Consider the following 18,511-nt stretch of genomic DNA (forward strand, 5'->3'; position numbering starts at 1 on the left):
CGTGCTAAATGTTCATTTAGTGGATGACTCGATGTTGCTTTCAGTGAGGTCCAAGCTCAGTAAGGTAATCCACGTTCCAAGCGTGCAGTATGGTTTCTGCTTCCTTACTTGTTGTGTAAGTGCCCTGGGTTACTTAATCGTGTTGTTCTAGTAGTGTTTCTTTTACTGACAAATTGAAAGTAATAGTTTTACCCATAAATATTGATTTACCGTTTCTAAATTAATGATATCGGACATCGACATGGGTAAAACGTGTGACATTACACCACAGAAAGCCACTAGAATAAAACCATTAAGTGAGTGTGGCAAAACTAATGCTGAAATAGCCCGGATTATGCAACTGCATAAAAGTACAGTTGGTAGACAGCTGGTCAAGATTCGGGAAACAGAGTGGATAAAAATGTGAAGAGATGGCTAAATGTGGTCAAAAAATGAAATCCTCGCCTAGACAGAACAGTGCACTGCTACGGTGTGACTTGCAGACAGGCTTGAGTCATCAGCAAATATTGCTAGAAGTTGGAGATAAACAGCTGGTGTCGACGTTTGTCCACGAACAGTAGAAACAGGTTAAAATCAATGGGTTTGCGTTCACATAGAGCTGTCAGGAAGCCATATCTTACACCGGAACAACGTAAAAGGCGCGTAAAATGGGCCAAAACTCACAAGGATACCTGCCGGTCGAGATTTATTCAACGGTGGTTGGTTTATTTTTCAAGACGATTCTGCCCTCTGTCATCGTGCCAGAGTTATAAAAGACTATATGCTGTCCTTAGCAGAGATGGAGTGGGTCAGTGGATCGGCGGGTCAGTAGGTCAAGTGGGTCAAGTTTTCTGAGTGGGCCAGTGGGTCGTGGGTCCACAGCATGTGACCAACTGTGACCCACCATCCACCGTAACCCACTGCGACGCACCACCCACCATGACACACTATGAACCACCACCCACCGTGACCTACTGCAACAGACCATCCATCATGACCCACTGTGACCCACCGACTCACTCTGTTCAGCGCATTGTAGACAGCATCTTCTGAACACTGTTGAATTTGTCTATGTTATAATTTCAAAGTCTTTTTTTCTTCCTTTTTCATTTCTTTCTGTTTACTTACCTGAGATGAATATATGTAAGTGAAAAAAGTACTTGAGGCACTTTTAGATATTGATATTTGTAATTGTAATAATAGCAACAGGACTTATATTACTACTTGGCTTTCGAGGCCTGTGAGATTTTAGACGAGCTAACTACTGGAAAAAATACATTTTTGAATAACTGTAGTATATAAATTATTATAATAAAATGAATGTTGCTATATGTGCCTGATCATCACGGCAAAATTGAAAAATCAAACGAAATGACTTTTGGTACATAGTTAGGCCTTAATCCAAACTGGGAGTTATATTGCTTTCATTATAATAATATGCTAAGAAGGTAGTGAGGATAAGAATTTTTGCGAAAAAAAAATGAGTATCTCGCAATCCGTTAAACTTGCTGAGCTGAAATTCAGTGTATTAACTTTTATTGAAAATAAACAGAATGTGTCCTAGCATTTTTGAAATTCTCCTTTATCTAAAAATGATCGAAAACGATCGATATTAGTTAAGAAAACAATTCAGAAACAAAAATTACAGTGCTTTGCTTCGTATATCCATTGTTTTCTACTATAATAATTGATGAAGCTTATGTTAATTATACGGAGAGCTTACAGCACAGGGCAATCAACTCATAAAGTTTTGAGAAAACTAGACATAAAATTTGTACTGTAATCTTAATTACACGGAAATTTTAAGTTTGGATTGTATGCATAATTATATGGAAAATTTTACACTTTTTTCCCTTTACGTTGGTCTACTTACCTTGATTTGGGACTTCATCCTTTGGACTTCATCCTTTGGAATTTCATCCTTTTTTTTCACTGAAAAGTATCGATAATTCAACAAGAAAATAATTATATTATGATAATTTAATTAAAATTCATCGTAAATTGGCCCATGGCAAACAGCAGTGTAGTAATTGAAGGGAAAGAAGAAGGGAAATTCCTATTCACCTCTGAACACTTTCCCGGAACTCGTTTCCTTTTGTTTTCTGCGGGGGTAAGGGAAATTGGTAATGGCATCAAACTTTGATGTGTAATTACAAAGAATAAATTTAAAAACAAATAAGGAATCATCAGTTTATCAGGCTTTAATTAATAATTATTTCACAAGATTCCTTATTGAAGGTGTGGTAAATGAAGTTTGTGTTTTCCATGAGTCGACATTGCCAACTTACATGGTCGACATCTAAAAGATATTTTATGGAAATAGAGAGGTGATACTTCTTCATGAGTATCTCAAAACTGACCGAGAAAAATTGTTATCAGGTTTAAATCTAACAAGCAGATTGTCGATGAAGAGTTGCAAAAATCCGGTAGAAGTATTATTAATTTCCACGACAGAGTGGGAACGGGGATGAATTTACAGATGACTGATATTAGAAATAGACTAAGTGCTCAAACATTGTCTAACTTGTTGTTCATCAATGTTAATGGCCCACTGCTAGACAAGCTCAAAGTACACGAGCTAGTTATTTCTTGGCTGAAGGATGGACATCATTCCGCTGCGGATGATTTACTACGAAACAGTTCTGTAGGCCAACAGGAAATAAACCCGTTTTTAGATTTAAGTTGGCAAATTACGAGTTATGGAAAGTGTATACTTGTATTACTGATGGTTTATTTGTGTTACTCAACTTTGTACCTAATTTTTAATAATTCTTTCCTTTGTTTTTTTTATAAACTAGAAGGTAAACTACTTTGAATAAATATTCATAATAATTGCAATTATGCATATTCGTAACCTAAATTTAACGTGGTGTTTTAGTGATTACACAAATTACAATTATAACATACTTTATGGAGATTCTCTCACAGAGGGCACCCAAGCACCATTATACGCTATGAAAAACTGATTTTCAAGTCTTTAGTGAGAAAAATACTGTTATCTGAGAAATCAAACCTGTTACATATTGTACAGAGGTATTTTCTTCCGAATAGAAATTTCTTTTGGAATACGTTGAGAAATTACACTTGCAAGAATATTCTCTTAGCACAAGTATATTTTACGCACACACTAATTTACCCCCACCTCGAAGTGCTTCAATTTCCTCACTAACAAACACTTTACCATTTTATATCGTAAAGGTCAGATCCACCTTTATTGTAATAGAGTGATGCTTGAGCGATTGACCGCAGAAATTCAAATTCCGATCAGTGACAATTTCACAAGTCTTGTTTTATTACAAATGTAAACTCTTTAGTCAGTAGAGAAGAGGCCACAGTGGGTCACAGTGGATGAGAGTGGTTCATGGTGGGTGGTGGGTCACAGTGTGCCACGGTGCGTGGTGGGTCATGGTGGCTCACAGTGGGTCACGGTGGATGGTGGGTCATGGTGGGTCAGTGGGTCGTGGTTCAAGTTTTCATTGACCCACGCCAACTCTGGTCCTTAGGTCATGTTACCCAACTTCATTGGCCTAATAATTCGCCCGACTTAAACCCAATTGAAAATTTATGGAGTGTTTTGAAGGATAAGGTTCGTGCAAGACATTCTACAACGGGAGCTGTGTTAATTCAAGCAATAAACGACGTCTGGCAACTCTTGCATTTAAATAGAGACACTGCAAAACTTAAAAGGGAACATTCCGATTTAGTAAATTCAATTGCTGAAAATGATTGGTATCACTGGATTCAGCACTAAAGAAACATACAAAAAGAGGGTGTTTAGTGGCAGACCGTATACAGGTGGGAGATAAGTGAGGGCAAAGTGCGAAGATAGAACATAGAAAATATCTAGAAATGCCATGTTAATTTTGAAACTAGTAGAGGGATTGAGGTCAAGTGTTATATATGAGGAATTCATGTAGAGCTCCACTGAATAGGCGTACTGTGAATCATGGGCAACTCTGAAAAGCCGCTACGTTGGAATGAGCGCAACATGAATATACAGGAAATGGATCATGTTACGTACGGCTCTTGATTCACACCGTCTGTTGAAATCAATAGTAGCCAATACAGCTTGAGATCTCTGCAACAGGAGGCGTTCCACGCTATGGCCATTAGCAATACTGTCGCAAAGGTCATGTGAATGAAGAACAACCACTACAGTGAATGAGGCCACTTTCCAGCCAACAAGCGATCCGATTCATCCAATATTCGCTCATATGCTGGTAGAAGTGCAAATATGAACAAGAATAATCTGAAAGAGTTCATGACTGACATTTTCTGGCCTTCTATAGAGCAGATAAAACTGCTGCTCCTCACTTATTCATAGAGAACCAATAAAGACGAATAGTTTAAGCAAAAAACGGACAATACTGAGCTTATAGCATAGGAAAATTAAGCCTAAAATCGCTTGAAACGGGAAGAAAATATTAGAAAGCAAATTTTCATTTTAACACGTTCTATGGACTCCCCCGATACTCCACAGAAAAGTCCTCAAAAATCCCACGTGCGCAACTACCTGAAATGACGTCATCAATATGGTGGCCACGTAACTACGACTACTTATGCTTATGACGTAGTATCTCGTCACAGAACTGAGATACAAACTTCGTTCTGGTGCCACATTAAAGATAAAGCATAGTTAAAGTCATTTCAGCTAATATCGTTCTTAAGTGTTACCGCCATTTTAAAATATAGCGGTTATTATCTTAAAAATTAATTTTCTCAGTTTCATTTTATTTGTTTTATAGTAGATTACTATGAAACTATCAGATATACGGAACAACACCTCGACGTAAACGTTATAGAGTAAAGTCTCACTTTTCTAAAGCTACCAATATTATTTCTGTATCTTAACAATTAAGTGAACTAGTTCATTTTATGTAGCGCAAGGTGATGAATTGTCAGCACTTAGATTACGCTAAATATGTGAGAATATTTTTACAATTAAAGGCGGGAAAACGTTTGGAAAACAAATTTTAACACATTTTTTTTAAATCGCTGAGACTCCTGAGAAAATCCTTAAAATAGCACATGCGGAACCACTTGAAATGACGTCACCAATATGGCGGCCATTGGAATGCATTCATTTATGCTTATACGATAATATCTCATCCCAGAACTGAGATAAGAACGTCTTTCTAGTGTCAAGTTAGAGGTATATGATTTAAATGATGTCAGTTAATATAGTTTTTGTGTGTTACAGCCATTTTAAAATATGCCGGGTAATATCTTAAAAATTAATTTACTCCGTTTCATTTTATTTGTTTCAAATCTGATTACTATGAAACTACCAAACACAATTCATACGAAATATTTTTAGTATTTTATACTAATATTCATATTGCTAATTTACTTGGCTTTGTAATGGCAAAAAGTCTGTATTTTGCATTATGATATCAAACAAAATTATTACACTAGTTAACAAAGGTTTTGTTACATAAAAGGAAATACCTGTTCTTAAAGGAACTTTTTGCGCTGAATTCGAATATGCACTCGGTTTTTCTCCATCACGTACGATTTTCCCGTAACAAAGGGATTTTCGGGAAAATCCCTCAAAAATTTCCCTTTTCGTTTATTTTACACCCCAAGATCTTGTCCCCTTGCATATACTAACATAGAAATTATACCTAAGTAGACTTTGATTCATATTTAACAAACTCTCCAAGTTTCGTAATAATCGCTTTATTCTTTCTAGAGAAATAAATATGTTTGTATGTATACTGTGTGTACTGTTTATTGCACCTTATAGTAATGCTTTCAGATCTCTGAAGTTGAGGTAAAACGTTTTGCTTTATTACCACAAACACATATATAAAATATAATACAATATAATTTACAAGTGTGACAATTTACAATAAACAATAATACAAATGTACCAAAAGGTCATGAAAAGACAATCAAAACTATCACAATATATGAAACTTCCATTGGGTTACAAAAACGTACACTACTTCCTTCTTTTGCAAGAAATGTTGCATTCTCTAACAAGACCCCAACAATAGTCCCCCATCATTGAAGGATCCCTTCGTCCCTGGTACCTTTTCTCCATTGCCATTATATCTTGGTGGAATCTTTCCCCTTGTTCGTCGCTGAGAGCACCTAGGTTAGCAGGAAAGAAGCTGAGGTGGGAGTGCAAAAAGTGAATTTTAAAGACATCCTACTACCCAACTCTTTGTATTTCTGTATCATGTCCTGTACGATTTCTGTGTAACTCTCAGCTTTGTTATTGCCCAGAAAGTTGCGCACAACACACTTAAATGCTGTCCAGGCAGCTAGCTCAGCACTGTTTAAATTGCTGTCAAAGCTATCATCAAGCATTAATTTCCTAATTTGGGGACCAATAAACACTCCCGCTGAAATCTTAGCATCACTCAGGTTAGGGAACTTATCTCGCAAATACTTGAAACCTTCACCAGATGTGTCCATGGCTTTGACAAAGTTTTTCATAAGTCCTAACTTGATATGAAGTGGCGGTAGTAATATCGTATTAGGATCTACCAAAGGAGCGTATTTGACGTTGCATTCTCCAGGTACGTAATTCACTCTAGGTTCCCATTCCTTCACTTCTTAATGTTTGTCATCAGCTCGGCTATCCCATAAACATAAAAAACATTGGTACTTCGTGTAACCGCACTGCAGTCCTAATAAAATACCAACTACCTTGAGATCACAACATATTTGCCAACAATGGTCCTTGTAATTTATAAAATTTAGCAAAGTTGACATGGTGTCATAGGATTCCTTAATCTTCACTGAGTGCGCAAGTGGTATAGAAGGTTTTTTATTTCCATTGTGTAAAAGGACAGCTTTGAGGCTGACCTTTGACGCGTCGATAAATAATCTCCATTCTTCTGGAACGTAAGGAATTCCTAGCTCCGCCATCAACCCATTTATATCCGTACATACGCACACATTATCTTGCATTGAGAAATAGCTTGAAAATTGAACATGCCTTTTCCTGTACACTGATATGTTCGTTTCTGCATCCAATAAGTTCCACTGCTGGAGCCTTGATCCCAGAAGTTCCGCCTCTTGTTTTGTCAGGTGCAAATCACGGACTAGGTCATTAAGTTCACATTGCCGGATGAAATGTGGCTCGCGAACACAGTCAGGGAGGAAGTTTGGATCCTTGGATGTACACGTTGATGTCGATGGTTCATCAAGGTCATGATCATCATCAGAGTCTTTTGGCCATATCTCTTCCCAGTTGGTAGGGGACTCGGGAAGTGGAAGTTCATCCCCGTGCGGAATAGGTCTAATTGCGGATTTAACGTTGGGATAACTTATTGTGTATTTGCTTTTTTTAGAATGTCCCTTAACTACTGTGAGACAAAAATAACAATCATCCAGATGGTTGGTGGGTTCTCTCCACACCATTGGTACAGCAAATTTCATGAACCTCCGTTTCCCTTTGGCCCATGCAAGTAAAGTGATGTAGCACGACGCACAAATTATGTTAGGTGCCCAAGTTTTGTCCTGATCTCCCACACGACATCCGAAATATATATAATATGCTAGTTTCACCGATGGCGTAATGGATCTACACTGTCCTTTAACTACAAACTGGCCACACACATAACAAAAACTATTTGGTGAGTTAACACACGAACGCCGTCCTCTTGACGCCATTGTACTGATCACAAACTAAACTTCTGGTCTTAGTTGGGTATAATGCCGTTGAGATCAAACATGAAAGCACAATTAGCAGCAAAGACAACTTTGAAAGTGAAGTAGTGTTAAACCACACGTCAATATAAAAATATACAAAACTCCCTCACCAGGTGTCAAGAACACAAGAAAGAAAGAAATGCGCGCGGGGAGGGGGGAAACGATACCGTAGTGGAAAATTCAGACTGCATTAGTTCATTGTTGTCAACAATGAGTCTGTATTCCATTCTTTATTTCTTTTGCATTCTGTTACATTTGATAACAAATATTGATAACCATTTCATGAACAAAACAAACAAACTTGGAGAATTGTATATATATGTATTAAGATATACATATACTGTACGTTTAAAAAAATAGACGTTGGAAGTACATTCTATTTTTATAAACGTTTCTAATTTACAGAGAGCAATACAAGTGTGTTGTTGACTATTGTAAATATTCATTTTTATGTCTGTGTTTGTAGTAATAAAGCAAATCGTTTTTACCCCAACTCAGGAGATCTGAAAGCATTACTATAAGGTGCAATAAACAGTGCACACAGTATACATACAAATATATTTATTTCTCTAGAAAGAACAAAGCGATTTTTACGAAACTTTTAGGGTTTATTAAATATAAATCAGGGTTTACTTAGGTATAATTTCTATGTTACTATATGTAAGGGGACAGGAGGTAGGGGAATAAAATATCTGAAAAGGGGAAATTTTTGAGGGATTTTCCCGAAGATCCCTCTGTTACGGGAAAACTGTACGTGATGGAGAGAAACCGAGTGCATATTCGAATTCAGCGCAAAAAGTTCCTTTAAGATCAGGTGATTTTTCTCATGTAACAAACAAAAAGTTTAAATTTGTTAACTAGTGTTATTTAAAATGTAAATTATTAAACATTTTACTGTTATAAAATAACACATATTTAAAATTTTGTTTAACTACATAACATATATATACAACCAAAATTTAGGAATCATTTAGTACATCACAAATTATATAACCTAGCTCCCTACAATTGCAATTTTAACTGTTTCATTCATTAATGTTTCTGATTCGTTTAGAAGATGGTTTTGAAGTTTCTTCAGTATCATCACAAATATAATCGTCGTCTTTAAATTAATTTAATACCAGTGGAGTCCTCCTTTTTGGAACTCATAATTTCTGGAACAGTCACTTTTGCATCCACACCGTACGAGATGCAGTAGATTATCTGGCGCTGGTGGCAAAGTCGATGAAACAGGTACGTACCAGGTCCGTATCCACGGGGAATCTAGGGGGCCGGGCCCCCTAAATTTTTACTGCCCCCTAAAATGTTCACGGTACGTTTGCGAGTGAATTATAATATGGTGATGAACTATATTATGATTAGATCGGGCTCCCCCTAACTTCTACCGGGCTCCTTCTACGTTTTTGGACTGGCTATTGCCCTGGTACATACAGTCTCGCCTCTATTTTCTATCCCCATTCCTCAGGAGAAAGGTTATTTCCCTTCTACTCCTGTATCTGATTGTACACTCGAAATCTACTCTGGCGCGCTGCAGCTGATCTTGGAGGGAGACTTGCGAGGTTCATGATATAATTCGATATTTTTTTTTTGCAACAGTTTGGATATATTTATTAAATCTTGTTCTGTCGAGTCCATCTGTTACTTTTCTGTCGTACAATTTCACAGTAAATGCTTCTCCTAGAAAAATAAAAATACGTTTAATTTAATACAGCGGAAATTTACCCTTTTCTAAAAATAAAAGAAATAAATAAGACGAAATATTCTCAGTGTAATTGGGAAAAAATTTCAAAACGTGACCCTTAAACACAAAACCCTAGTATTCACATTAGGTGCCTAGGGGGAAAACATTATTTCTCCCTCTTACTTATTTCTATTATTTTTAGGAAAGGGTAAATTTCCTAAATTGTATTAATTTAAAAGTATTTTTATTTTTGTAGGAGAAGCGTTTAGTGTAAAATTGTACGGCCGAAAAATGACAGATGTACTCGACAGAACGAGCTTTAAGAAATATATCCAAACTGTTTAGAGAAAAACCACCGAATTATATCATGAACCTCGCAAGCCTCCCTCCAAGTTGAACTGTAGCGCGCAAGCATAGTTTTCGAGTGTACCATCAGATACAAGAGTGGAAGGGAAAGCACCATTCGCCTGAGGAATCGGGATGGAAAATAGAGGCAAGACAGTACGAACCCGTGGCATCGACTTTGCCACCAGCGCCAGATAATCTACTGCATCTCGTACGGTGTTGATGCAAAAGTGACTGTTGCAGAAGTTGTGAGTTCCAAAAAGGAAGACTAGACTGCATTACAATGTGTAGAGAATGTGTTGGAAAATCATGTACAAATAAACTAGTATTAAATTCATTAAAAGACGATGATTATACTTGTGATGATATTGAAGAAAATTCAAAGCCATCTTCAAAACGATTCAGAAACATTAATGAATGAAACAGTTAAAATAGCAATTGTAGAGAGCTATAGTGCGTCCAGTAAGAGAACGTCTCTGACAGCTCGCAGTGACATTTCCACTACTCGCGTGTCAAGTTTTTTTTTTCGGTGCAACTGTAGTGGCAATTTAATTAATGGTATAAGACAGAGTGATCGTCGTTGGTAACACTGGTATCAAAGTAGGGGCTGCAATGTCCTACCGCATGTGGTAAGAAACGTCAGAGACCATCTCTTGTTGGCCGTGCTAGTGATGTACTAAACGATTCCTAAAATTTGATTAAATATATGTGTTATGTAGTTAAACTAAATTTTAAATATATGTTATTTTATAACAGTAAAATGTTTAATAATTTATATTTTAAATAATAATTTTGTTTGATAACATAATGCAAAATACAGACTTTTTACCATTACAAAGCCAAGTAAATTAGCAATATCAATATTAGTATAAAATACTAAAAATATTTCGTATGAATTGTGTTTGGTAGTTTCATAGTAATCAGATTTGAAACAAATAAAATGAAACGGAGTAAATTAATTTTTAAAATATTACCCGGCATATTTTAAAATGGCTGTAACACAAAAAAACTATATTAACTGAAATCATTTAAATCATATACCTCTAACTTGACACTAGAACGACGTTCTTATCACAGTTCTGGGATGAGATATTATCGTATAAGCATAAATGAATGCATTCCAATGGCCGCCATATTGGTGACGTCATTTCAAGTGGTTCCCCATGTGCTATTTTAAGAATTTTCTCAGGAGTCTCAGCGATTTAAAAAAAATGTGTTAAAATTTGTTTTCCAAACGTTTTCCCGCCTTTAATTGTAAAAATATTCTCACATGTTTAGCGTAATCTAAGTGCTGACAATTCATCACCTTGCGCTACATAAAATGAACTAGTTCACTTAATTGTTAAGATACAGAAATAATATTGGTAGCTTTAGAAAAGTGAGACTTTGATCTATAACGTTTACGTCGAGGTGTTGTTCCGTATATCTGATAGTTTCATAGTAATCTACTATAAAACAAATAAAATGAAACTGAGAAAATTAATTTTTAAGATAATAACCGCTATATTTTAAAATGGCGGTAACACTTAAGAACGATATTAGCTGAAATGACTTTAACTATGCTTTATCTTTAATGTGGCACCAGAACGAAGTTTGTATCTCAGTTCTGTGACGAGATACTACGTCATAAGCATAAGTAGTCGTAGTTACGTGGCCACCATATTGATGACGTCATTTCAGGTGGTTGTCCTCGTGCAATTTTTGAGGACTTTTCTGTGGAGTATCAGCGGAGTCTGTAGAACATGTTAAAATGAAAATTTCCTTTCTAATACTTTTTCTGTCTTTAACACTAATTTGCCTATACTATTTCTCGACTTTTTGTCTCTGATTTTTGCACGTGACTCATACAACCGTTGGATGTGTTCTTCTTCCGTCCGTATACAAATTTCGTAAAATATATAACAGAGACCGTCTTTCCGTCATCTGACTTCAAGATATGACAGCAGGACAACTTCATTAACTTGCAATTATTCACCCACTTCCAGTTTACAGCTGCAAGGTTCCACGCTATGATTAGATATGCTTTCTACAAAACTGATTGTTTTAAAATAGCACCTGGCGCATTCATGACATCTGTTGACTACTGCTTCAATTTTAGTACTGAAAAGCTGTGAAGAACCCGATTGGCCATCCTTATCGTTTTTCAATCATTTTCACTACTGTCTCCATTTTTGTATCAACTTTACAATCATTCTGAAGTTCCATAATAGTTGCAATTAGATAAAAGTTTGGCTACTATTGGCTACAGTTTGGCTACTGTATTGGCTACTATTGATTTCAATAGACGGTGTGCGGCAAAAGAAATTTGTCACATGACCCCTTTCCTGTACATTCTTCTTGCGCTAAATACAATATGGCGGCTTTCCAGATGCCTCCCATGATTCACGTTATGCCTATTCAGCGCAGTTCTACATGCGTTCCTCATATCCAACATTTGATCTCAATCCCTCTACTCGTTCCAAAATTTACATGGCATTTCTAGACATTTTCTATGTTCTATTTTCGCACTTTGCCCTCACTTATCCCCCACCCTGTATATGGTCTGACAGTAAACACCCTCTTTTTCTCTGCTTCTTTTGATGCTGAGTCCAGTGCTTGCTATCACTTTCTGCAGTTCGATTCACCAAATCGGATTGTTCCCTTGTTAGTAAACTCCATACCATAACGATGCAAAAACGTTATTACTAAGTGTGGACATCCAATGAAGTATGAGCTTGAGCCAAAATAAATTGGGTATGCTTCGCTTAACTTCACTTAACAATTGACGTCATATTTTGTTGAATATTATCAACTGTTTTGAGATACGTAATATCTTTGTGTAAATTTTGGTTCTATATAAAATTTCCGTCAATTTGATGTATATATCATTGTATGTTTATATATAATACCTTCGCAAGATTTCGTTTAAAAAAAATTAAATTTCCTTCACTTGCCCTTGCCCTTTAAAACTATTGGCGAAAAGTCGTATGAACTATTAAGAACGATAGTAGATTATTACCTTAATGAAAGGACAATGAGCCTCAAGTGTAAACTACAAAAAAGGACCAGAAAAGAAGTAGGATTGTTGGCCTTTTTCCCAGTAATATTATTGTTCCTTTTACACCTTTATTGCGAAAGGGCAATTTTCTCTCCAATGTAGCAACGTTCTTGTTACCAGAGGGAGTATTTGATTCACTTTTCCAGACAGAGAACAGGTTTCCAGTAGTTTTAACGAAGCGGTTAGAAATCCAATCTGCGAGAATTACCTGTGGGTGTTGGACTCGTGCCAACTGCTTTTGCCACCTGTTCTCACCAGGGGGGCTCTCGCATCAATAGTTTTTTGGCGAGAGGGAGGAACAAAAACCTTTTATTCTTCTTTTCTTTCTTCCGATCATCAGGAGACAAAACTTCTGCTGCTGGCCATCGCGAGCTATTAAAACGCTACAAGATTCCTTCGATCGGATGAAAGAGTCCATTCACTCGAGTGCCCTTCACAAAATGGTCGCATAACTGAGAAGACAAGAAAAATGTTATCTTTTCTCCTCTTTGCGATAAGAACGATATTGTTGAGAACAAAAACGAAGGAAATGATCATTTAATAACGAAGTTATAGGTCGTATCAATGATCACCTTAACCCTGAATAGTTTACACCAGGGTTTCTGAAACTGGGGGTCGCGAGAGGGTTTCATAGGAATCGCGAAGATAAGAAGAAGATGAATGAACTAAACAAATTTGTTTCTATCCATTCGCTTTAAGACAAATTACTGTATCCACTACATACAAGAAATGGATTCTACTATTACAGAAATAGATGGATATCGTGAAGATTTCCGCAATAGGTATATTAAAAATCCCACACAAGCTTATTACAAACCAAAAAATTATAAGGGGATCGCTGCCAAGAGTATGTGATAAAATGGGGGTCTTGATAAGAATTAGGTTGAGAACCACTGGATTAGACGTATAGGAAATGGCGTGTTCTGGGAAAATGATTGTAGCTTCCTATTCGCACTCGATAATTGTTCCAACTATATTTTTAACCTTTAAACTACTGAAGGATTTAAATGTCACAGCCCCCCTTTTACGGCGCCATTTAAAGCGTTCTCGTAAGGATTTACAAAGACGTCCATTTCGTCTATTTATCGAAGACACATGAAACATAAACGTTTTGTGTTCACGAATGTCTAGGCTTTCAAATGGTACCACTTACATGCCCATACCATATACCAAGAGCGGGAAAAAGTGAAGTCAAAGGGAAAATTTCGGGGAAAAACATTTTTTCACACTTTGGGCCCCTCTGGAGCGGTCCTGTGTGAACGTAGATATCTCAAAAATATCTGATAAGTACTACTCGGTAGACTAAATGTGTGTGCCAAATTTCAAGCTTCTATCTTGAACAGTAAAGGCGGGAGAAATTTTATCAAGAACTCCCACAATGCCCCAGATTACCGCAAAAGACCCTGATCTCAGGTAACAATTTTCACACACACAGATGGTCCTTTGTCCCACCAGTAACATGAGAAAGGCCTTTCCGTAATGTAACCAGGAGTTAACAAGTCTAACACAGGCATTTTCCATGCGACAACAGAAATAATATATGACTTCTGCCAAACAAAACTTCAGACGGATTGCAAAGAAAGCACAAAAATAGGGGGCAGGGGAGCTTGTATGGTCTAACAATGGTGAAGTATTTCTAGCTGATTTGTTTCTTCAGTGCTCCTACGTCGTCTTAGCAACATTCAGAGATCTGTGATGCAGGACTAAAACAGGATTCCCAGTGTTACAAAAGTTATTGTAGTACTATTTCGAAATCGAAATATCCGTAGTTAAGACAAGAAACAGCGCATTTCGAAAACGAATGTGAATTTGACTAACTTCACAACATAATATTAATGAATACTATTTATTGCTAATTAGTTAATTAACTAAACAGAGCAGAGTTAAATACCAGTATGAGATCTCGATATACTTGATACATATCCAGGGCTGGCCCTAGGTAATTTGCTTCTCCTTTCCTCCAGAAAGAACAAATCTTAAAAGCCACTATTTTAAGTACGGTACCCCGTCATGAACAACAAAGGAAGAAAGAGCACACTATAAATACAATCAATAGCGGCCCATACACGTAAACACATGCCTGAAGAAACAGCTCGACTTGTATGAAAAATGATAAAACCACAGGCAAGTTGATCGTGTATGGCCTCGTTCATTCATGTTGAATGTTTTCAAAATCTTCTGAAAACATGTTTGATGTTTTTGCCGTTCTGCATGCATGTTTACCGTGTATGGGCTCGTTCATGCAAAGTGGCTGTTTTATATTTAGATCCGCCAATCACGACAGCGGAAGAAATCACGTGAGTCTCTCCTCCGTCGCCAAGGTCGTGCCAAGGTCGTGCAGTTGCAGAAAGAAAAAGCACGCGTTTCCTCGTCCTCCACATTTCTCAAACTACTTTCAGTATGTTGGACAGCACGTTGGTACGTGTGTGGGCAAAAAATTCTTTCAAGATGCATGATGAAAGAAACCTTTCATACATGTTGGTAATGCAAGTGCGTGCGTCTATGGCGCGCTTATTACGTTAGTGAAACATAATCTATCATGTTAGTGAGAGATGAAGCAAATACACTTGTAGAGGAAAGATGGTAATCATTTTTATAGAATTAAATATCGAGCTTCAATTCAAACATATTAGTTTGCAATTCCAATGCAACTAGCTCTTTATTTCTCGATTTTTCTTCTACATCAAATATTAAAAGAAAAAATGTTTCCATCTTTAATGATAAGGCATTTGTTTGTGACAAAGTCAAAACTAGTTTTCATATCCAAACTGTAATAACTAACCAAGTGGAACAAATCTTCGCTACTGTTCGAGACCTGACTTGTTGTATTTGACAGCAACCAGGGAATTCGTATTGTTATTGGTTTGACCATTTAGTTTAACATTGTCCATGTGACCTTAATCTAACTCGGCTAAAGCATGATTTATGAATGTAGTATTCAAATAGGTCATCTGAGTAAATTTAACCAAGATCATTATAAAGTCTAGGTCATCTGAGTAAATTTAACCAACATCATTATAAAGTCTAAGTCATCTGAGTAAATTTAACCAACATCATTATAAAGTCTAGGTCATTTGAGTAAATTTAATCAACATCATTATAAAGTCTAGGTCATTTGAGTAAATTCAATCAACATCATTATAAAGTCTAGATCTTCTGAGTAAATTTAATCAACATCATTATAAATTCTAGGTCATCTGGGTAAATTTAACCATCATTATAAAGTCTAGGTCATCTGAGTAAATTTAACCAACATTATTATAAAGTCTACTTCCAACAGGGAATATTTATTTTAAATAATATAGTTATGACAGATTTTGCCCCCCAATGCATAGGCACATGAGGGTTCATCAAAAACCCCTCTGTCCACAAAGTGACTTGTCCCTGGGTTAGAAATATTCCATTTGAGGTATGATACAGATCAGCATTTTTGAATAAAAATCAAAGCATGTTTAGGGGTTCCACCAGAGGCATAAACTTATATGAAACAGGATAGTTATCTGAAAAGTTGCTCAACAGATAACGTCACGTAGCTTGTATCGTGAATTTTGAATGAAAACAACATATTCTTCTCTTCGTATTTGCACTCTTAAGATTTTAAAATTACGATTAACACGAGGAACCAACCAAGAGTGAGCCAGAATATACTGTAGTATCTACAAATCCTTCTGACACCATATTCAGCAGCACGCTCTAATAATCACCAACGACCAAACATAGTAGCTTTAGCAACCCATTTGCAAATGATTGATAAAGCCAATTGGGATAAATATCGTACATATCTTAAGACTGCTGTTGCAGATCTCCACCCTCCTATATCATCTGACGAACTCTATGCACACGTCACTACAATCACTTCCGAGATCACCCGTGGGTCTGAATTGTACATTCCAACAACCAGTTCCACTCCATACCAACCTAAATTGCCTCCGCACTACCTCGCTTAGATCAAACGCTCCCGCCAAGCATAACGTGACTACGTTCGGACACGAAATCCGGAAGCTCTACGCCTTCACAATCAGCTTCAAAGTTCCGTAAAAAACTATCTTGAAGCATACAAAAAGCGTCAATGGATTAAAACTTGTAACACTCTCGCCGACACAGCACATCCATCACGTTACTGGAAACGTTACAATGCGCTTTGTGGCAAATTCACTAAAACTCCTTACCCACTCATCATCAATAATAGTCCAGCTGCTTCTGATCACGACAAGGCTAATGCTTTTGCCGACTATCTCCAGGATATCTTCACTCCTCAACCTTCTGATCATATTTTTTCTCATCCAGTAGATAAAATAAACACAGCGAGTCCTCTCTTCCAACCTAGTGCCAGTCATACATTGCCGCCTCATGAACTCACTTCTCCCATCACTGTTGCCGATATCACTTCCGTTGTCCAGACTAAACGAAACTCTGCTCCAGGTTTTGATTCAATTACCTATCGCCATATCAAGGAAAGTCCGCCCTCACTCCTCCTTTTATTGGCCTCTATCTTCACTTTCATCCTTCGAACAGGCTTTTTTCCTGCCGACTGGAAGGATGTCTAAAACGCTCATGTTCCCAAAACCGAATAAACCACCCAACGTCGTATCTTCCTACCGCCCTATACAGCTCACTTCGACTTTTAGCAAAGTACTGGAACGCATTCTAGTCAATAGGCTTCATCCTTATCTCCGTGCACGCAGTCTCATTCCATCTTTCCAAGCCGGTTTCCGCCCGTCATATTCCATCAATGATCAGCTCCAGCGACTAAGTACCCTTATCACAAATCATTATAATTCTGTGCGACCATCTTGTCTTGTGCTTTTTGACCTAGAAAAAGCATTTGACAAAGTCTGGCATCTCGCCCTCATCTTCAAACTCATTAAACTTAAATTGCCATCACCATATATTCGTTTTATCTATCAATTTTTAGTTTGCCGTATTACCTATGTTCATGTTAACAATCATTTATCACATCCAATATTTTTACATTCTGACGTCCCTCAAGGATCAGCTCTGTCCCCCTTTCTGTACTTGCTATTCGTTTCCGACTTTCCAACTCTGCCCGCAGACGTACACACCTTTCAATATGCCGATGATACTGCCTTCCTCGCTCTCGGCCGTACCTTCAGACACATCAACCTAATATTACAAGAATCAATTGATCGTTTCTCTCAGTGGTGTCGAAAATGGAAGCTCACTATAAATGTTTCAAAAACACAGGCCATCGTATTTCTTCCATCACTCAAACGCTCCAGAATCCATAGGAATCCATCACTCCTTTCTCTCTCCCTTCAGCATTCGCCAATTCGTCTCAGCAAAATAGTAACTTATCTCGGCATTATATTTGATCAACACCTTATCTGGACTCCTCATCTGAACTACGTGAAAACTAAAGTTTATAACTGTCTCAATATTCTCAAACGTCTGACTGGCACGACATGGGGACTTACATCACACTTCGTTCTAAACACATATAAGGTTTTTCTTCGTCCTGTACTTACCTATGGATTCACTGCCTGGATATCAGCACCACCTTCATTCTACTTCAAACTGGCAACCTTCGAGCGCCATGCCTTTCGTATCGCTCATCGTATTTCTCTTTCTAGTCCGACTCGCTACTTGTATTCTCTAATAACCTTCCCTACCTTGCTTTATCACATTGAATCTCTCCGCCGAAAGTTCATCACCATTCGCTTCCAGCAAGAACAATCATTGCTTTTCGAAACCATGCATTACCTCGCTCTATCATCTGTTCGGCCTTGATATTACCATCTCCCTCTTAATTTACTCTTCACACTCTATTGCTATACCTTACCGCC

This window comes from Thermobia domestica, chromosome 12 (genome assembly GCF_964235325.1).
Source record: "Thermobia domestica chromosome 12, izTheDome1.hap1.1, whole genome shotgun sequence".
NCBI classification, from domain to species: domain Eukaryota; kingdom Metazoa; phylum Arthropoda; class Insecta; order Zygentoma; family Lepismatidae; genus Thermobia; species Thermobia domestica.